General features: G+C 47.8%; 1 long non-coding RNA gene and 1 pseudogene across 1 annotated transcript; both read right to left on the bottom strand.

The window, feature by feature from the left end:
- Positions 1-6,938: 6,938 nt before the first annotated feature.
- LOC141073941 (uncharacterized) overlaps positions 6,939-22,831 on the bottom strand; it is a 39,054-nt pseudogene continuing 23,161 nt past the window's right edge.
- LOC141073923 (uncharacterized) lies at positions 12,353-13,001 on the bottom strand. Its single transcript, XR_012227096.1, has 3 exons — positions 12,810-13,001; positions 12,629-12,726; positions 12,353-12,430 (listed from the first exon to the last, which is right to left on the bottom strand). It is a non-coding gene; the product is annotated as an uncharacterized lncRNA (long non-coding RNA).

Here is a 22,831-nt window from a genome sequence, read left to right as displayed (position 1 = left end):
ATGGAATATCTCAATGTTAATAAATGTTTAACTCCATATCAACATGGATTTATGAAGGATCGCTCCTGTCAAACTAACCTGATCAGCTTCTATGAGGATGTAAGCTCTGAAATGGACCCAGGAGAATCATTGGATGTCATTTCTCTCGACTTCACTAAAGCATTTGACACTGTCCCACATAAAAGATTGGTAAGTAAGATGAGAAAGCTTGGGCTGGGGGAAAATGTGTGTAGATGGGTAGGTAGCTGGCTTAGTGATAGAAAACAAAGAGTGGTTATTAATTGTGCATACTCAGATTGGGCCAGGTGTTATGAATGAGTCACCGGAGGAGGAAAAAACAAAAATGCAAGCTAAGTCCAGAAAACAGGAGAGGTTGGTAGCTAGCGGATTGCAGACCCCTTGTTAGGAATCTGTGTCCTGCCATACGTATGCAGAGATCCAGATACTCACATTTGTCTCCAGAGTCCTTTCAGCCAGCTTCTGTGCATGCTCCCATTGGAGTTCAGGAGTCAGGTGCTCAGGTCCTGCTCCTGATTCCATTGGTTCAGCTCAGGGCTCTGGAGATTTCCGGAAGGTCCCGGTCACTATAAAAAGTGCGCATGACTGTTCCGCCATGCGCTAGTATTTTTCATACTGCTGCTGCGTGTATAGTGATGGATGCTTGGACTGGTGACTGACTTATTATGAAACCCCTTCCCTCTGATAATACGTTTGTGTGAGTGATTGGGCATCAGCCAGTATTAGTGCCAGCGTGCTCAAGCTTCATCTCTGCCAGCAGCTAGCATCCTGCATCGCGCTTGCAGCATAGCTGTGCTTTTCCTGCGGCTCAGTTATCGCTGCGCTGCGGTTGCAGTTTCTTGGACATTCACAGTTGCAACGTTCCGCTTTTCAGTTTACGGTAGGTCTAGATGGAGTAGTCCTGACGTCTAAGGCTACTCCAGTGACTTTTAAATACCGTGTCTGCTCCGCTGGAGTCTGTGACCTAGAACAGACTCAGCGGTTTTGCATGCTTTAAAGCTTGCAGCTCTGTGTCTCTAACAGAGCTTGCTTTAGTGCACTGGGTGCAGGTAGAACCCTGTGCACATTACCGCCCTTGTGCTCTGCCTCTCTAGCAGCACTTTTTACACCTGCCGCACGGTGGACCCCGGGTGGCGAACACCCTTTAATTATATTTTTATTTAGCGTGTTCCACCGTCCCTAACCCCCCTGATCCTATTCACAACAACTAACAGTAGCCGTGGAGCATTCCTATGGTGGTCCAAGATGCCTCTTCACAGCCGGAGAACTAAATAAGCCTAAAGAAAGAAAGGGGAAATCTAAACTGCCCCAGAGCAGACCCCAAAGCAATAGACAGCCCCCAACATGTATTGTCAGTGAAAACAGATGAAAACACAAACACAGACAGAAAGACAGGCAGAGCAAACAATGGGGCCCAACTAACTAGATAGGAAAGGACAGAAAAGATGCTGGCTGCAATCCGCAAAAACCCTGCCAAAAATGTCCCAACACGTCTGAGAGGAAAAAACGGCCCTGAAGTCACTAGACTTCAAAATCCCTATATCAGCACTCCGATATATTCTGAAGACAGAGCAAAAGAGATTTAACCGATCAGGGACAAAAATGGAAATTCAGCAGAGCCCCAGCCGGGGCTGGCAGAACACAAAACTAAGCAAATCAGACAAAATCTTATGGAACAATAACAGAGCAAAACTTAGCTTTAGAAGACAGGAACTGAACTGGAGGCCAGAGCTCAGAGCAGAGAAATCACCAGCAACCCTACAGGGCGTCGGCTGCCTTATATCCACTCAGAGATTCCGGATGTCCAATCGCAATCCCCCTGTTCAGGTGACAGGTTTCTCCCATCCAAATCAGTTTCACCACCTCCTTTCACCAGCAGAGGGAGTTCATTGGACATCAAAGGTGAACGAGAAAATGAGCTCACAACAGTACCACCCCCTTGAGGAGGGGTCACCGAACCCTCATCCACGCCACCAGGCCGATCAGGATGGGCCCGATGAAAAGCACGAACCATTCTTTCGGCATGAATATCAGATGCTAAGACCCAAGAATTATCCTCCTGGCCATAACCCTTCCACTTAACCAGATACTGGAGTCTCCGTCTAGCCAGACGAGAATCCAGTATCTTCTCAACCTCATATTCCACAATACCTTCAACCAATACAGGGTCAGGAGGTGCCACCACAGGAACTACTGGTTCAACAAACCTCTTCAACAGAGACTTATGAAACACGTTATGGATCTTAAATGTAACAGGAAGAGCCAATCGAAAAGAGACCGGATTAAGAATCTCCAAAATCTTGTAAGGTCCAATAAATCTAGGTTTAAACTTTGGAGAAGCCACTTTCATAGAGATATTCTTTGATGACAACCAAACCATATCACCCACCTTAAACCGGGGACCAATCGTCCTATGCCGGTTGGAAAACCGCTGGGCCTTTTCCTGGGAGAGAGACAACTTATCCACCACTTGGTCCCAAATCTGGTGCATTCTCTCCACCACAGTGTCAACACCTGGGCAGGCAGAAGACTCCACCTGCCCTGAAGAGAATCGAGGATGAAACCCAAAGTTACAAAAAAAAGGTGACATCAAAGTGGCAGAACTAGATCTATTATTTAAAGCAAATTCGGCCAAAGGCAAAAATGAGACCCAATCATCCTGATCAGTAGAGATAAAACATCTCAAATAAGACTCCAAAGTCTGGTTTGTTCTCTCCGTCTGCCCATTGGTCTGAGGGTGAAACGCAGAGGAGAAGGACTACTGAATTCCCAGCTTGGAACAAAAAGTCCTCCAAAATCTAGAGACAAACTGAACTCCTCTGTCAGATACAATGTTCATAGGAATCCCATGCAAGCGAACCACCTGTTGCAAAAACAAGGGCACCAACTCTGAGGAAGATGGCAACTTAGGGAGTGGTACAAGATGGACCATCTTAGAGAATCTATCACAAATCACCCAGATAAGTCATTCTCTGAAAGACAGGCAGATCAGAAATAAAACCCATTGAAATATGGGTCCATGGCCTCCTGGGCAAAGGCATCAACAACCCACTAAAGCGAGAGCAAGGTTTAGACCGGAAGCAAGTCCCACAGGACTGCACAAAATTCCTGACATCACGAGATAAGGCGGGCCACCAAAAAGATCGACTCACCAAATCTCTAGTACCAAAAATACCTGGATGACCAGCCAATGCGGTGCAATGAACTTCAGACATTACTCTCTTCCTCCACTGGTCAGGAACATACAATTTTCCAATGGGACAACGCTCAGGTTTGTCCTCCTGAAACTCTTCCAGAGCACGTCTCAAATCGGGCGAGATGGCAGAAAGAACTACCCCCTCACCTAAGATGGTAGCAGACTTGGTCTCAATAGGAGAATCAGTAAAGAAACTCCTAGAGAGGGCGTCTGCCTTGACATTCTTAGTGCCCGGAAGAAAAGAGACCACAAAATCAAAACGTGTGAAAAACAAGGCCCACCTAGCCTGTCTAGGATTCAAGCGTTTGGCCGACTCAAGGTAAATCAAATTCTTGTGGTCAGTGAGGACCACGACTTGATGTCTAGCTCCCTCCAACCAATGTCTCCACTCCTCAAATGCCCATTTCATGGCTAACAGTTCCCGATTACACACATCATAGTTGCGTTCAGATGGGGAGAACTTTTGGGAAAAGAAAGCACAGGGATTCATTTTAGATGTTACCGGATCTTTTTGGGACAAAACAGCTCCTGCACCAATCTCTGAAGCGTCCACCTCTACCTGAAACGGGAGTGAGACATCAGGTTGCCGCAAAACTGGAGCAGAAGTGAACCTCCGCTTCAGCTCCTGAAAAGAAGAAACAGCCTCTGGAGACCAATTCAGCACATCAGCACCCTTCTTAGTCAAATCAGTCAATGGTTTGGCAATACCAGAAAAATTAGCTATAAATTTATGATAAAAATTAGCAAAACCCAAAAACTTCTAGACAGCCTTCAAAGAGGTGGGCTGAACCCAATCATAAATGGCCTGTACCTTGGCCGGGTCCATTTCAATAGTTGACGGAGACAAAATAAATCCCAAAAATGAAATCCTCTGTACACCAAAAAGGCATTTCGATCCCTTGACATACAGGGAATTCTCCCTCAAAATCCGGAACACAGTCCGAACATGTTCCACATGAGAGTCCCAATCCTTGGAAAAGATCAAAATATCATCCAGATAGATGATCAAAAATTTATCCACAAAGTCTCGGAAAATATAATTCATGAAGCACTGGAAGACAGAAGGGGCATTAGTGAGCCCAAAAGGCATCACCAGGTACTCAAAATGTCCCTCCGGAGTATTAAACGCCGTCTTCCATTCATCCCCATGCTTAATGCGAATAAGATTATACGCCCCCCTGAGGTCAAGCTTGGTAAACCAGCAAGCACCTTTAACTCTGGAGAATAGATCAGAAATCAGGGGTAACGGATACTGATATTTAACAGTAATTTTGTTGAGGGAACGATAGTCAATACAAGGCCTTAATGAACCATCTTTCTTGGCCACGAAAAAAAAACCAGCACCAAAGGGAGAAGAGGATGGTCTAATATGACCCTTCTCCAACGACTCCTTAATATAAGATCGCATATCCTCATGCTCGGGTACAGATAAATTGAAAAGTCGACCCTTGGGAAATTTACACCCAGGGCTCAGCTCAATTGCACAGTCATAACTCCTATGAGGAGGCAAAGACGCAGACTTATTCTCACTAAATACATCATAAAAATCAGCCAAATAGTCAGGAACATCATGCGACTGTGGAGAGGTGGAGAAAACAGGAGTGTCACTAAGAGCACACTGACAACCCCAACTCACCACAGACACAGATTTCCAATCCACAACTGGATTATGGATTTGCAAACAGGGAAACCCCAGAACAATGGTATCATGCAAATTATGCCACACCAAAAATCTGCAATTTTCTTGATGGTCTTGGGCGACCCGCATTACCACCTGGGTCCAAAACTGAGGTTTTTCTTCGCCAAAGGAGTAGCATCAATACTCCTCAAAGGGATAGGAGTCCGCAGAGGTGCCATAGGAAACCCACAAAGTTTAGCAAAATCCAAGTCCATCAGGTTCAGAGCCGCTCCTGAATCCACAAAAGTCTTAGCGGAAAATGTGGACAGGGAGCAGATCAGAGTAATTGCCAGAAGAAACTTAGTTGTGCACACCCACAGCAAATGTGTGTGCAAAATGTTTCTCTCGTTTAAGGCAGACAGAAATATTATGAGAGGCATCTCCACAGAAAAAACACAGTTTATTATGCCTTCTGAACTCCTGACGTTGCGCCCTAGACAAAACTCTATCACACTGCATAGGTTCAGACATTTGTTCAACAGGTGGCAACATTTCTCGTGTAATTTTACGTTCACGTAAACGCCGATCAACCTGAATGGCTAATGACATAGAATCATCAAGACCGGAGGGAACAGGAAATCCCACCATAGTATCTTTTACGGTTTCTGACAAACCCTTCCGAAAGAGAGCTGCCAAGGCACCATCATTCCAGGTAGTAAGGACCGCCCACTTTCAGAATTTTTGACAGTACAACTCTGCAGAATCCTGACCCTGGCTCAATGCCAACAGGGCTTTTTCAGCTCGATCAATAGCATTAAGTTCATCATACAACAACCCCAAGGCTTGAAAATATGCGTCCACATTAGTTAGAATAGGATCATCAGGTGTCAAAGAAAACGGGGATCGCCGTGCAGCAAAGAGATGACAATTTTAAGCTGCTGCGCAGAGCTCCCCAATGAGCTAGGTTTCAAGACAAGAAATAATTTACAATTATTCTTAAAATTCAAAAATTTAGACCGATCCCCAAAAAACACATCAGGAGTAGGGATCTTTGGTTCAGCAGCACGTGAATGAGCAAGATAGGCAGAAATTCCCCACACTTCAGCAGCGAGCTGCTCCACACGATCAGAAAAAATTCCTCCTACGGCCCCAGAGAAAAAGAGGAAAAAAATATACATTAAAAAAAAAAAAAATTCTGACACTTTTTTTTTTTTTACAATTCTTTCCTGCTATTGAGTACCCTAGAATCTGCGGTATGGCTGGTGATTCTGTTATGAATGAGTCACCGGAGGAGGAAAAAACAAAAATGCAAGCTAAGTCCAGAAAACAGGAGAGGTTGGTAGCTAGCGGATTGCAGACCCCTGATCCTATTCACAACAACTAACAGTAGCCATGGAGCATTCCTACGGTGGTCCTAGATGGCTCTTCACAGCCGGAGAACTAAATAAGCCTAAAGAAAGAAAGGGGAAATCTAAACTGCCCCAGAGCAGACACCAAAGCAATAGACAGCCCCCAACATGTATTGTCGGTGAAAACAGATGAAAACACAAACGTAGACAGAAAGACTGGCAGAGCAAACGATGGGGCCCAACTAACTAGATAGGAAGGACAGAAAAGATGCTGGCTGCAATCCGCAAAAACCCTACCAAAAATGTCCCAACACGTCTGATAGGAAAAAACGGCCCTGAAGTCACTAGACTTCAAAATCCCTATATCAGCACTCAGGTATATTCTGAAAACAGAGCAAAGAGATTTAACCAATCAGGGACAAAAATGGAAATTCAGCAGAGCCCCAGCCGGGGCTGGCAGAACACAAAACTAAGCAAATCAGACAAAATCTCATGGAACAATAACAGAGCAAAACTTAGCTTTAGAAGACAGGAACTGAACTGGAGGCCAGAGCTCAGAGCAGAGAAATCACCAGCAAACCTACAGGGCGTCGGCTGCCTTATATCCACTCAGAGATTCCGGATTTCCAATCGCAATCCCCCTGTTCAGGTGACAGGTTTCTCCCATCCAAATCAGTTTCACCACCTCCTTTCACCAGCAGAGGGAGTTAATCGGACATCAAAGGTGAATGAGAAAATGAGCTCACAACATCCAGGGTTACTAGTGGGGTACCACAGGGTTCTGTATTGGGCCCCCTACTATTTAATATATTTATTAATGATCTAGTGGATGGCTTACACAGTAAAATATCAGTATTTGCAGATGATACAAAACTATGTAAGGTAGTTAACACAAAGAAGGACAGTTTGCAACTACAGACAGATTTGAGTAAATTGGAGAATTGGGCTGAAAAATGGCAAATGAGGTTTAACACAGATAAGTGTAAGGTTATGCACATGGGAAGGAGAAACAGATGCTATAATTACTTACTAAATGGGAAACTGCTGGGGAAATCAGGCATGGAAAAAGACTTAGGCATCTTAGTCAATAAGAAGCTAAATTGGAGTGCCCAGTGTCAGGCAGCTGCCACCAAAGCAAATAGGGTCATGGTATGCATTAGAAGAGGTCTGGGGACACGAGATGAAAACATAATTCTCCCTCTGTACAAATCACTCGTCAGACCACACTAGGAGTATTGTGTGTAATTTTGGACGCCGATGCTCAAGAAAGACATTACTGAACTTGAAAGGGTTCAAAGGCGGGCTACTAAAATGATAAATGGAGTTGGTTCACTACAATACCCAGAAAGGTTATCAAAATTAGGTCTATTTACTCTAGAAAAGAGAAGACTTAGGGGAGAACTAATAAATATGTTCAAGTATATCAGAGGGCAATACAGAGATCTCTCCAATGAACTGTTTGTACCAAGGACTGTGACAAGAACAAGGGGGCATTCTCTTCGTTTGGAGGAAAGACAATTTCTGCACCAGCATAGAAGAGGGTTCTTCACGGTAAGAGCAGTGAGGCTCTGGAGTTCTCTTCCTGAGGAAGTGGTGATGGCCAACTCACTGAATGAATTTAAGAAAGGAATGGATGCTTTTCTTGTGAGTAACAGTATAGAAGGTTACGAATAACAGAATATTATAGGTAGATGGTTGACCCAGCTTAGGGGAAGGAATTTTTTTCCCTATGGAGAAAATTGGCTTCTACTCTGTGGGTTTTTTGCCTTCCCCAGGATCAACAATGCAGAACAGCTGCACTAAAAATAGGCTGAACTAGATGGACATAAGGTCTTCCTTCAGCCTTCAAAACTATGTTACTATGTTACTATGACTAAGAAGAGATGATTTCCTCACAAAACATTTCCCACATTCTGAAGAGGAGAAAGGATTCTCCCCCGTGTGAGTTCTTTGATGCTTAAACAAATCTGATTTCCAGTTAAAATACTTCTCACATTCTGAACAGGAAAAAGGCTTCTCCCCTGTGTGAGTTCTTTGGTGCTTAATCAAATTTGATTTCTGGGTAAAACATTTCCCGCATTCTGAACAGGAAAAAGGCTTCTCGCCTGTGTGGGTTCTATGGTGACTAACCAAATCTGATTTCTGGTTAAAACATTTCCCACATTCTGAACAGGAAAAAGGTTTCTCGCCTGTGTGAGTTTTATGGTGAGTAACAAAATGTGATTTATGTGCAAAACATTTCCCTCATTCTGAACAGGAAAAAGGCTTCTCCCCTGTGTGGGTTCTATGGTGATTAGCCACATATGATTTCTTTGTAAAACATTTCCCACATTCTGAACAGGAAAAAGGCTTCTCCCCCGTGTGAGTTCTTTGGTGCTTAAACAAATCTGATTTCTGGATAAAACATTTCCCACATTCTGAGCAGGAAAAAGGCTTCTCCCCTGTGTGAGTTCTTTGGTGCTTAAACAAATCTGATTTCTGGCTAAAACATTTCCAACATTCTGAACAGGAAAAAAGCTTCTCCCCTGTGTGAGTTTTCTGGTGTGTAACAAAATTAGATTTCTTGTTAAAACATTTCCCACATTCTGAACATGAAAAAGGCTTCTCCCCTGTGTGAGTTATTTGGTGTGTAACAAGATTCCCTTTATGGTTAAAACATTTCCCACATTCTGAACATGAAAAAGGCTTCTCTCCTGTGTGAGTTTTCTGGTGTGTAACAAAATTAGATTTCTGGTTAAAACATTTCCCACATTCTGAACATGAAAAAGGCTTCTCCCCTGTGTGAGTTTTTTGGTGACTAAGAAGAGATGATTTCCTCACAAAACATTTCCCACATTCTAAACAGGAAAAAGGCTTCTCCCCTGTGTGAGTTCTTTGGTGCCTAACCAAATCTGATTTCTGGTTAAAAAATTTCCCACATTCTGAACAGCAAAAAGGTTTCTCCCTTGTGTGAGTTCTTTGGTGCTTATCCAAATGTGATTTCTTTGTACAGCATTTCCCACATTGTGAACAGGAAAATCTATTGTCTGTTATGTGAATTTTTTCATGTGTAAGACAAGTCTTTTCAAGAAAACTATTTCCATATTCTGAATATGAAAATAGCTCCTTTCCTTTAGAATCAATTAATTTTTTAATGCTTATATCGTGACTTTGATTTTTCTTAGTAGTTGGTAATGAACCAAAAGATGGGACCTGTTTCAAAGTATTAGATGACAGATCTTGGCTATGAAGGGATGATGGTATATCTGGAGTAATGGCATTAACTTCAATTGGGTCCTGTGATATCTCAAGATCATCAGATTTAAAAATTGAAGATGTCAGCGTTCCCTCTGATCTCCTGGTACAGTCATCTGCTAAAAATAAAACCAATTAATAATTTTGAATAAAATATCTTCACATTTTATACTTTTGAACATTTCTACTTAAGCTGTCCATAAAAAATACAAGCTTTTTAAAAATACTGAATTATTCTCCAAGACAATGACAGTTCACAGTCTAATCGAAAGCCTCATAGCATGAACCAGCGCATCATGGTGTTCAATGGTTTGTTCATTCTGCTTCCCAAACATGGAATAAAAAGCCAACAAACAATGTTATATAGGTAAAAATTATACCAATAAAACTTCTACTCATCTCACGGAAACACAAGACACCACTAAGGTCCATCATCTGTCAGAGGAAAACCAAAAGGTTTCCACAATATTTGTGGGTCAAAAGCTCTTGAAAAGCAACATGGCTTCCATAAACCAATCCAGCAATATCCGCTCTCCCAAAGTCAAATATCCACTCTCTTCTGAGCCTTGTAGTGCGCCCAAACCATATTTAGCATCCATATATTGGGCATTACTATAGTGAGAAGAACCCACTTAATTTACGGTGTGTGTTTCCTGGAGCACAATCTGGGCATTATGTGCTGGGTAATAAAATGGCAAATGTGCAATTTTCATGTTGCAACATCCAGTGCGAGCTAATTTCCGTAAAGTGTCACTACTCCCATAGAATAATTCACTGAGGGTTATAATTTCCATAATGGAGCCACTTTATGGGGATTTCTACTGCTTTAGTTCCCTGTAATTTTGTTATATTAGGGCATCTGCAGATGGTGTGTCCCCTCTCCACTGGAATCTGCTCCTGCGATGTTTGGTTCCATCACCAAGCAGCGCCTTATTTATTGTGCAGGCGTTGCTGGTAATAGAAGAGACGTCGAAACCAGAAGCTCTGGGTGGCGCTGGCTCTGTCCAGCCACTAAGATTAGGGTGCCTGAGACCAGTAGTTTCATCCAGCCTGGCAGTATGGGTTTGTGTGCTGTCCAGCAATCTGGTAGTAATCTGCTACCTGCTTAAGCCAATTAGAAAGCACCAAACCCTCCTAAAGCTTGAAGCCTATTCCCGGAATCTGCCAGATACAGCCTTGTTCTCCTCTGGTTCAGTCCTCTGTGCTCAGCTGGTGTATTTGTTTCCTGGTGTAATCCCAGCCCGCTTACTGACTACACTTGTGTCTTCTGATTTTGTACTTTCTCTGCCCTCCTGGTTATGACCAACTACCTGACTATTCTTCTTACCATCTCGCTCCACAGAATAGCAGGTAACACCATGGCCCAAGCCTAGGGGTCTCTGTGTAAGTCCAGATCCATGAAGAGGGGTTAAAGGATGATGCGCAAGGCAATCACTGGGATCTAGGAAAATAGAGTAGATAGAGCCAAGCCTTCTCGTGGTGGCCATCTTCTGATCTGCCAGGTGATCACTAACAGTGCTCCCAATACATAGTGTCTGCAAACTATTCCATCAAGATCTGTGTACGAATAGCTAAATGGCGCTCCTTCCTTTCTTAACCCTACCATGTGCCCAGAGAGTAGTGTACAACCATATATAGGGGATTGTTGGATTCATGAGACATTGGGAAATAATTTGTAAGGTGCATTTGTTTCCTATTATCCTGGTGAAAACTCTCTGGGTAATTAGAGTATGGGGCTCGGTGGCTCTTGGCAATCTAAACTATCGTAAGGGCCAATATTTTCTGTCAGATGAGTTTCAAGAAGAAATATTAGATATTCATAGAGAACTTTTTATAATAGTGCAGAGCTGATGTGTCTTAAATTTAGATCTCAGCCATTTGGCAGAGGTAATGGAGACTTATTTTAAAGGCTACCAGGTAGTTGCAGACTCACATAAGTGAGGCAGGCCGATCCCACAATCATCAGACTACCATACAAAATGAACCTGTACAAAAAGAACTAGAATAAAAAAACATGTTGGAGGTATTTTTTGGATTATAAGACACTCTGGATTATAAGACACACCCCAAATTTTGAGGAGAAAAATAGGAATATTTTTTTTTAATAACATGGTGGCGCTTCTTATAATCCATGCGTCTTACTGCTATGGTGAAGCGGGGTCCCAGGGTCACTGCTGGAGGAGGCAGGAGTGGGGAGTGATGCTGCAGGCCGCAGGGTGGGATGAGGGGGTGTCCGATGAGCAGTGCCCCGCTGCGAGTGTTTGGTGCTGCTGGGGTGCCTGGCGATGCTGCCCAGGGTGGCCACCGCCAATGCTGCTGCCGCTGCTCTGGGTGTCCGCCGCTGCTGCTGCCTGGAGAGTCCGCCGCTGCGGGGGGACTCTGCTGACTTTTCGTGAAAGTCCAGAGCCCCCCGCATGTCCGTGGTTTCCTCCTGTGTGGTGGACTCTGTGAATATGGCTGCCGGGGGGCGGCACATGCGCAGATGGAGATCTCGGTAACAAGATCTCAGGATATGAGATTTCAGCCCTGAAATTAGATCTCAGGATTCTATGAAGCCAACAGCATCATTACCCTCCGCTTTCTCTTATAGGCCAATCATAATATTTTTCATCAAGTGATTTTCTATCTTGTCAGCACATTCTACGTACGCTGTCATTTGGCTTTATAGTTACATATCTGGGCAGGTAACGGTCAGCGTCTCCTAATCCCAGGGGGTAGGTGGCTCCTCCAGGTTGTAAGTTCTATAGAAAAGGGCTTTCAATGTCCAAAGTCATTTGAACAGTTTTGGGTGGAGGAGAATGTTGTGGTCTAGAGGCAAAATGGTGATCATGGTAATACGGCCGGACTACACCACCGATAAAGCAGCCACAGCCGGTGACTGAGAGGAATCTGTGACTTCTCTGCATTCAGTGGTTACTACTCACCTGGGTAGTCATATGTGGGAATCTCCTCTTTACACCACTCATCACCCCTCACATATGTCTCTGTAGTATTAATATGGGTCAGATCTTCACCCTGAAACAAATATTGTAAGAGTCACCGACAGATGGAGACGTCCCATCTATGATCAGCTCTAATCCTGCCATCTCCACCGTTCTCATTACACAAGTATAAAACATATAATACTGGTGGATAAAACAAGACTGAGCACAAGACCTTCACAGCCGTCTACACATCATAGGGGAGATCTCCTGACACCTTCTCTCCATCTACCTGATGATCCTGAGGAGCACTGGGATCTTCTTGGTTACAGTCCTGTGGAAGAAGAGGACGGGGACATCTCTCTGGTGTTGTCCTCTTACTGGATAGATCTGGAGGAAACACATACAGGGACTGAATTCATTCTCTACATACAGATAATTATAGGCCGTGTGTATTTAGTCCTGTCTATTACCTGGTGATGTGAGGGGCTGGGGAACCTCCATTATGACGTTCTTGTAGGTGAGTTCTAGGATCTTCTGGTCATTGATGTCCACATGGATCAGGGGGAGAGGTGGAGGCCCCGTGATTGGGCTCAGGGGTCTTTCACATCCCTCAGACACAGGGTCCTGACAGCGATCACTAGAGGTCTTCTTCACCACTGTGTAATCCTGGTTATGGAGAGACACATTAATAAATCTCACTACAGACATTCCCAGAGTCCTCACCTCTCCAGTTCTGTCCATCTGTTATTCCCATAGATAAGAATGATGTTATGTGACGTCATCAGAATCTCTCACCTCTCCAGTGAGACGGAAGAGGATCTCTAGGGTGAGGTGTAACATCCTCTCCGCCATCTTGTCTCTGTCCATATCCATCCTTGATGGGTAAATCAGGAAAATTCTCTTCTGTAGAAGATCTTCACTGAGAGGATCCGATATTGTAGAGACCTGAATGAGAAGAAGATGATCCGATGTAACATCATAAGAATCCTGTGTAATAATACAATTACTGGAGATAATAAGGGAAACATATGAGGAGATTTATTATCTTACAGGGTTTAGTTTTCTTCCCTGACATCTACTAATAAAACCTATATATTTAGGCCACAGACAACAAGCAGTTTCCTCCTCGGAGTCGGCAGCTGAACACGTTCCTCATAGACTCATCTTCCATAACGCTAATTCTCGTCTCATTACCGACACTGGAATCGGCATTAGCAATACTGCAGGAGAGATTCATTACACGCGACATGAGAAATAACTCCTTCATGATGAGGACGACATCTTCATCTTCTACTGCGGCTCTAGAGACAGATGTGGCCAGAGTCGGTCACTGCCTCCATCCCCACCGGCCGTCTATATGAAGGTTTCCCGTCTTTCCCGCACTGGAATCTTCTCTCCCGTTAGATCTCAGCTCTGAGTCACACACAGAAGTTTGAGGCTTTTCTGGAAGAACAGGACAGGAGAGATCTGAGGCCGATGTCTCCATGTACAGGGTTTCCCCTCGGGATAAGAGGCTTTTCTATCCCTTTCCCCCAATTAGAGGGGACACCTGTGGATATCGGGGTCTTTACCGGCTGCAGTCCTGTGGGGATTTACTCGGTAACGTGGACGTTGGACAAACGTCACCATCAATTCCCATCAGACTGAAGGAACATCGCTCCTCTATTCAGCTCTATGGATCCAGGATGAAATCCACTGCGGCCCCTGCAAGAAAAGAGCGAAGTCTGGTGAGACCCCAGAGGCCGGAGATTTCTACAGCTGCTCTGTGCGCACAGGACCTGTGATGAGGTCACAGGAGGGGAGGAGTCAGGGGTCAGGTCACATGATCAGGGGCCTCAGTGTGTGCAGGACTTTGAAGTTTATGTGTGGGGTCAAGAGGGGTTTACAGGGTGGATGTAGAAAAGCCGTGTGTGTACGAGGTGTACGGAGCGGAGCCCTGTGTGTACGAGGTGTACGGAGCGGAGCCCTGTGTGTACGAGGTGTACGGAGCGGAGCCATGTGTGTACGAGGTGTACGGAGCGGAGCCATGTGTGTACGAGGTGTACGGAGCAGAGCCGCGTGTGTGTGGGGAAGGTGACTTTACGGACAGATGTGACTGGTAGAAGGAGGGGACGGTTTGTGCACTAGGGACAGAGATTGACAGGTTAGAGAGGTAACAGTAGGGAAAGACAGAAAAGGGAGTGCAGTACTGTGAAATGACCACAAGATGGCAGGGGAGAGTAGTACAGGACTTTACATCAGCTTAGGGCTATAGAAACTGCATAGTCATGGGGGGCGGGGAGATAGGAGCCGGGGTGGGAAATTCCCCTGTGAGAGGGGATAAATAGAAGAAGGCGGATCCAGGAGAGTCTAGTCCCGGGAGGAGCTCAGAAGAAGACGGAGAAAGTGAGAAGAGCTCGGCCAGGGGGACGGACAAATGAGAGACAGTCAGGGGGTGGCCCTGACCTGATGGACTGCAGGACAGGCAAGGAGAAGAGACAGTCAGGGGGAGACCCTGACTCAACGGACCGCAGGACAGACGAGGCCCCGGGGGTACCGATTCGAAGACGACCTCGGGCAGGTGAAGCGCTGGGGGTAGATTGGTCTAGGACAGCCCCCAGTGAAAGATCCGCGAGGTGCATTACTGGAGCTGAAGAATAGGTACCCGGGCCTGGTGATACAGTGGTGTAAAGAAGCTGCGGTGCATGTTTGGTGGTCGTCAGAGGACGACAAATAAATCCAGAACTGTTACAAGTGGAAGTGGAAGCTGTCTCCGTCTCGTCTTTGCCTCGTCTGGTAAGCAGTGGTCCACCCCCCTAGCCCAGCCCCCTACCACATGTGTACGAGGTGTACGGAGCGGAGCCGTGTGTGTACGAGGTGTACGGAGCGGAGCCCTGTGTGTACGAGGTGTACGGAGCGGAGCCCTGTGTGTACGAGGTGTACGGAGCGGAGCCGTGTGTGTACGAGGTGTACGGAGCGGAGCCGTGTGTGTACGAGGTGTACGGAGCGGAGCCGTGTGTGTACGAGGTGTACGGAGGGGAGCCGCGTGTGTACGAGGTGTACAGAGCGGAGCCGTGTGTGTACGGTGTGTACGAGGTGTACGGAGCGGAGCCGTGTGTGTACGAGGTGTACGGAGCGGAGCCGTGTGTGTACGAGGTGTACGGAGCGGAGCCGTGTGTGTACGAGGTGTACGGAGGGGAGCCGCGTGTGTACGAGGTGTACAGAGCGGAGCCGTGTGTGTACGGTGTGTACGAGGTGTACGGAGCGGAGCCGTGTGTGTACGAGGTGTACGGAGCGGAGCCGTGTGTGTACGAGGTGTACGGAGCGGAGACGTGTGTGTACGAGGTGTACGGAGCCGTGTGTGTACATGGTGTACGGAGCGGAGCGGAGCCGTGTGTGTACGAGGTGTACGGAGCGGAGCCCTGTGTGTACGTGTACAGAGCGGAGCCGCGTGTGTACGAGGTGTACGGAGCGGAGCCCTGTGTGTACGAGGTGTACGGCGCGGAGCCGTGTGTATGAGGTGTACGGAGCGGAGCCCTGTGTGTACGAGGTGTACGGAGCGGAGCCGCGTGTGTATGAGGTGTACGGAGCAAAGCCGTGTGTGTACGAGGTGTATGGAGCGGAGCCGCGTGTGTACGAGGTGTACTGAGCGGAGCCGTGTGTACGGAGCGGAGCCGTGTGTGTATAACGTGTACAGAGAGGAGCCGCGTGTGTACGAGGTGTAAGGAGCGGAGCCGTGTGTGTATAACGTGTACGGAGAGGAGCCGTATGTGTACAAGGTGTGCAGAGCGGAGCTGTGTGTGTACGAGGTGTGCAAAGTGGAGCCGTGTGTGTACGAGGTGTACTGAGCAGAGCCATGTGTGTACAGGGTATACAGAGCGGAGCCGCCTTTGTGCGGACACCTCTTTGTACTATGTATATCCCCATCTTCAGTTACAGACTCTTGTGTACACTATACACCCGTATACCCCCAGCTTCAGTCGCAGACCCCTGTGTACACTATACACCCGTATACCCCCAGCTTCAGTCGCAGACCCCTGTGTACACTATACACCCGTATACCCCCAAATCAGTCGCAGACCCCTGTGTACACTATGCACCCGTATACCCCCAGATCAGTCGCAGACCCCTGTGTACACTATACACCCGTATACCCCCAGGTTCAGTCGCAGACCCCTGTGTACACTATACACCCGCATACCCCCAGCTTTAATCGCAGACCCCTGGATACACTGTACACACCCGTATACCCCCAGGTTCACTCGCAGACCCCTGTATACACTGTACACACCCGTATACCCCAGCTTTGGTCGCAGACCCCTGTATACATTGTACACACCCGTATAGCCCCAGCTTCGGTCGCAGACCCCTCTGTGTACGCTGTATATACCCGTATACCCCCATCTTCAGTCACAGACCCCTCTGTGTACGCTGTATAAACCCGTATACCCCCATCTTCAGTCACAGACCCCTCTGTGTACGCTGTATAAACCCGTATACCCCCATCTTCAGTCACAGACCCCTCTGTGTACACTGTATACCCCCAGCTTCGGTCACAGACACGTGTACACTGTATACACCCGTATACCCCCAGGTTCAGTCGCAGACCCCTGTGTACACTGTGTACACCCGTATACCACATCTTCGGTTGCAGACCCCTCAGTGTACGCTGTATACACCCGTATACCCCAGCTTCGGTCACAGACCTCTCTGTGTACACCGTATACACCCAGCTTCGGTCGCAGACCCCTGTATACACTGTATAAACCCGTATACCCCCAGGTTCGGTCACAGACCCCTGTGTGTGCACTGTATAAACCCGAATACCCCCATCTTCAGTCACAGACCCCTCTGGGTACGCTGTATAAACCCGTATACCCCCATCTTCAGTCACAGACCCCTGTGTATGCTGTATAAACTCGTATACCCCCATCTTCAGTCACAGACCCCTCTGTGTACACTGTATACACCCGTATACCTCCAGCTTCGGTCACAGACCCCTGTGTACACTGTATACACCCGTATACCCCCAGGTTCAGTCGCAGACCCCTGTGTACACTGTATACACCCGTATACCACATCTTCGGTTGCAGACCCCTCAGTGTACGCTGTATACACCCGTATACCCCCAGATTTGGTCACAGACTCCTCTGTGTATGCTGTATACCCCCTGCTTCGGTCACAGACCCCTCAGTGTACACTGTATTCACCCGTATACCCCCTGCTTCGGTCACAGACCCCTCAGTGTACACTGTATTCACCCGTATACCCCCAGCTTTGGTCACAGACTCCTCAGTGTACACTGTATGCACCCGTATACCCCAGCTTCGGTCACAGACACCTGTGTACACTGTATACACCCAGCTTCGGTCGCAGACGCCTGTGTACACTGTATTCACCCGTATACCCCCAGCTTCGGTCACAGACCCCTCTGTGTACACTGCATACACCTGTATACCCCAGCTTCAGTCACAGACCCCTGTGTATGCTCTATATACCCATATACCCCCAGCTTTGGTCACAGACCCCATGTCTCTCACACTGTAGAACTAATGCCAGACACACGGTGAAACTGCGGTCGTCCGTCTCTCATCTCTCGCACTTATACTGATAACATAAGATGGAGTCAGACAAACCCTCCTACAAAATGGAAGACCAAAGTCATTACTACAGGACTGTGTGAGAAAGGGATTTATTCTACAAGAAACGCTGGGGCCACAAAAAAGGGAATCCGGGCCCCGTGGCTGGATACTCCGGGCCCCCAGCGTGTTAGGACCAGACGGGGTCTTTGTCCCTGGAGCTTCTCTACTCGGGATAATGAGACTCTGATCTTGGTCATCCGTATGGACAATGGAAATGGAATTACAAAGCTTCTCATAGACTTTCCATGTTAAGCACGGACGGCACATGTACAGCACACGGATGGCACATGTACAGCACACGGACGGCACACGGACAGCACACGGACGGCTCATGTACAGCACACGGACAGCACATTTACGGCACACGGGCGGCACATGTACAACACACGGACGGCACACGGACAGCACACGGACGGCTCATGTACAGCACACGGACAGCACATTTACGGCACACGGGCGGCACATGTATGGCACACGGACAGCACATGTACAACACATGGACGGCACACGTACGGCACACAGACGGCACATGTACAGCACACGGATGGCTTATGTACGGCACACGGACGGCACACGTACGGCACACGTACAGCACACGGATGGCACATGTACAGCACACGGATGGCACATGTACAGCACACGGATGGCACATGTACAGCACACGGATGGCACGTTTACACGGACCCATAGACTTGTATTGGCCCTTTGTCATCTGTGCTGCTGGGGAAACACGGACATGAGAGCAGCACCATAAGTCAAATAGGGGACACGTGGCATCTGTGATAAACATGATAGGTCGTGTGAAGGGGCCGTACAGTCACATAATATAAGGTGAAGCCACAAGACCCCTGCAGCTCAGTGCTGAGACTGATGGAGACCCCCACAGCCACAAGACCCTGGCAGCCTATTGCTAAGACTGATGGAGACTGCCAAAGCCACAAGACCACTGCAGCCTAGTCCTAAAACTGACAGAGACTCCAGGAGCCACAAGACCACTGCAGCCCAGTGCTGAGACTGACGGAGACTGCCCGAGCCACAAGACCACTGCAGCCCAGTGCTAAGACTGCCAGAGACCCCCGGGGCCACAAGACCACTGCAGCCCAGTGCTGAGACTAGCAGAGACCCCCGGAGCCACAAGACCCCTGGAGCCTAGTGCTGAGACTGGCAGAGACCCCCGGAGCCACAAGACCACTGCAGCCCAGTGCGGAGACTGGCAGAGACCCCCGGAGCATCAGTGCTGGAGCCGTGGGGGATTTATCAGTTCATGCTAATTATTTTTACATTCTCAGAAATCCCCTGTTGTGTCTGTTCACACTCACCATTGTTGCTGTGGATTGATCTACAGTGTTGGCAGGAAATTTTCTGCTTTTTTGCAGCCTTTTCACTTGCATTTTTGTGTCCCATTCATTTGAACAGGGAAAAAAATGATGCAGAAATGCTGAAAGACGACAGCAACAGATTTATAAAAAAAAAAAGTGACGGTGTCCATGTCTGGCCGGTGTCCTTGTCTGGCCGGTGTCCGTGTCTGGCCGCTGTCTGTGTCTGGCCGCTGTCCGTGTCTAGCCGGTGTCTGTGTCTGGCCGCTGTCCGTGTCTGGCCGGTGTCCGTGTCTGGCTGCTGTAAGTATCTGGCCGGTGTCCGTGTCTGGCCGCTGTCCGTGTCTGGCCGCTGTCCGTGTCTGGCTGCTGTACGTGTCTGGCCGGTGTCTGTGTCTGGCCGCTGTCCGTGTCTGGCCGGTGTCCGTGTCTGGCTGCTGTACGTGTCTGGCTGGTGTCCGTGTCTGGCCGGTGTCCGTGTCTGGCCGCTGTCCGTGTCTGGCCGGAGTCCGTGTCTGGCTGCTGTACATGTCTGGCCGGCGTCCGTGTCTGGTCGGTTTACGTGTCTGGCCGACATCCTTGTCTGGCTGCTCTCCGTCTCTGTCCGCTGTCCATGTCTGGCCGGTGTCCGTGCCTGGCTGCTGTCCGTGCCTGGTTGCTGTCCGTGTCTGGCTGCTGTCCGTGTCTGGCTGCTGTCCGTGTCTGGCTGCTGTCCGTGTCTGGCTGCTGTCCGTGCCTGGCTGCTGTCCGTGCCTGGCTGCTGTCCGTGCCTGGCTGCTGTCCGTGTCTGGCTGCTGTCCATGCCTGGCTGCTGTCCGTGTCTGGCCGCTGTCCGTGTCTGGCTGGTGTCTGTGTGAATTTGTTTTTTTTCTGAAATTGACTGATTTATTTCCTTAGGCCGGGTGCACACGATCAGGAATTGGCAGCGCTTTGGACGCAGCACATGTCCGCTGCCGGCTATTGAACATAGGTGACTCCACATGTGATCACTGAACCGTGCAGATTCACTGCATCCAATACATTGTACGGGTGAGGTTTATCACATCTCCAAAAGATAAATAGACATGTTGTGATCTGGAAAGACGCGCCCCATGTCCGTCTCTAAAGACAGGGAATGTAGATTGTGAGCCTCATTGGGGACAATGCCACTAATGTCTGTAAAGCGCTGTGGAATTAATAGCGCTATATAAATGAGTAAAAATAAATATATAAACTGCGGGGGCTCTGGCCTTCCACAAAATGTCGGCAGAGCCCCCGCAGCACCATACACCCACAGCGACACTACACCTATTATTGCGACTAGAGATGAGCGACTTTGCCTTTTTTCGGGTCGAGTCGGGTTTCGCGAAACCCGACTTTCTCAAAAGTCGGGTCGAGTGAGATCGGCCGACTAACGGAAAAAGTCGGGTTTCGTTCAGACTGAAACACGAAACCCAATGTAAGTCAATGGGGAAGAAAAGTCGGGAGTGAGAAAAAGACAGGAAACACACCTACAGTGCCCATTTGAATGCCAAAACCATAAATTCTTATTCCTGAAGCTTGTCACCCTTTATTTACTTCATAATACAAGTTACGCATTGAAAAATGGGGGTTATTTGGTTAAAGTTGCGGGGGGGGGTAGGGCTGGCTCCAGGTTTTCATGTGCCCTGGGCCAAAGAGCGTCCCTTTAACACATACCACAACTCATGATGCTCTGATACGGCAGAGAAATAGTGGTATAGTACAATGAAAAATACTTCACTTTTTACATCTCATGACTGATATCCATTTAAAATTCTCCAATAGCTCCAAAAGTGGACAGTATATTACTCCATACAGTATTATGGCCACCGCATAGTGCGCTATACAGAGTAATGAGGCCCATCTATTTCTCCCTACAGAATCATTGATCCCATATAATGTTTGAAACAGTATATGATGAGCTCCACATAATGCTACAGTATATGTTGGTCCACATGGATGAAGCTCCACTGTCTTATGGGCCCAAATAATGCTCCATACATAATGGACCCTATTTCTAATGCTCTAGTGTATAATGGGCCCTGGACATGCTGCTCCAGTGTCTGATGTCCACCTTTGAAATGTTCCAGTGTATGGTGGGCCCCATCTATCATTCTCCAGAGTATAGTGCTCCCCAAAAATAGCAGTCCCAACATTGAAAACAATGAAATAAGTCTCCTCGCTATGGAATCCCTGTACTAGTCAGGACTCCTTGTCGTCCCCATCTTCCATCCCACTGCACTTGGCTGTTTAGGCAGAGGGCATACAGACGTGATGTCATTGCGCTCTCTGATCAGAATATCAGTGTCAGGAAACGCGGAAGACGTCATGGCGGTGGAGCAGGGAGAGGTAAGTATTTCAACCTTGCAAGTGCTGTGATCCTGAGCAAGCAGGGGGGGCCCACTCGTTGGCGATGGCACTGGCACAGGGCCCCTGATAGTACGGCGGTGTTTCTGACGGCAGGTGGGCTGAACCTGTACTTTCATCTGCAGCTTCCTCTTTGTCACCGTGTAAGGTGGAACATTATATGAGAAGTGTAACCTGAGTTTCATCAGGGTCAGATTCAGGCTGTGTAGAGTGCGAGGGGAATGTAGTGGTCTGGGTCAATGTACCAGCAGAATCATTGAGCAGTGGCTGGGCATCAGTGCACTTGTGGCGCCCCCAGGAGTATGGTCGCCACAGTGGCATAACCTTCCTCCTAGGGAGTGTGATGTCATGCTTGGGAGCAACGAAGGATCTCTCTAGCAGGTTAACTGACTGGGCGGCATGATTCCCATGACTCACGACCCTCCAAACAGCGTCCATGAAGGCAACATTTTTGTTTGACGTGGCCAGTATGGTTGCAAAGCTGAACCTTAAAGGAATGTCCAGAAGGGCACCACCAGGAGTGGAGCCTGCGGCGTAATTGGACTCAACACGGGCAACCTCAACCATCCAGCAACCGAAAAGATGCACGCATTGCAAGCTTAATTCCGTTAACAAACGAGACTCCGTCCTGCCCACGCGGTCCGCGTCCAGCTTACTAGAGGGACACGCGAGGCTCTGGCACGCGAGATTGGCCAATAACTGGTGTGTCAAGGCCTTACATGTCCGTGGCTGCATGCGCGCTACACCGAAAGGGCCAGCGTGTGTCGCTTACAGGTGCAGATAACCCGCTGAACACCGTTAGTGATGGGGATCTGGGATGACAATTATTACCCGCGAACGATGATTTCCCAGTAAGTGCAGGTCAACCGCTGTTCCGGAATTAGGCCTAACCATCATTCCTGAAAAAAGGAAAAACTTATGTGTGCAAACCACAGCTGCTGTAGCTTGCATAACAGCTCGCCAGCCGTTCTCAGGCACAGTATGGATTACACGTGACTGCACAAAGGTGAGAAAGGGTACCGTATCACCGGATAACATGTATGGATAGCATAGTTTACACATTAAAAATATATGTCTATACATCAGGAGGCTGGCTCAGACGGTGTCAGGCCCAGTATGGATTTGACAGCCCAGACTACACAGCGGAGGAGCAGGGAGAGGTAAAGATTGCAAATGCTGGGGCCCTGG

This window comes from Dendrobates tinctorius, unplaced genomic scaffold (assembly GCF_039654945.1).
Source record: "Dendrobates tinctorius isolate UK_male_01 unplaced genomic scaffold, ASM3965494v1 ptg000320l, whole genome shotgun sequence".
NCBI lineage: Eukaryota > Metazoa > Chordata > Amphibia > Anura > Dendrobatidae > Dendrobates > Dendrobates tinctorius.
The sequence above is the reverse complement of the archived record's forward strand: the minus strand, read 5'-3'. Positions and strand labels throughout refer to the sequence as shown.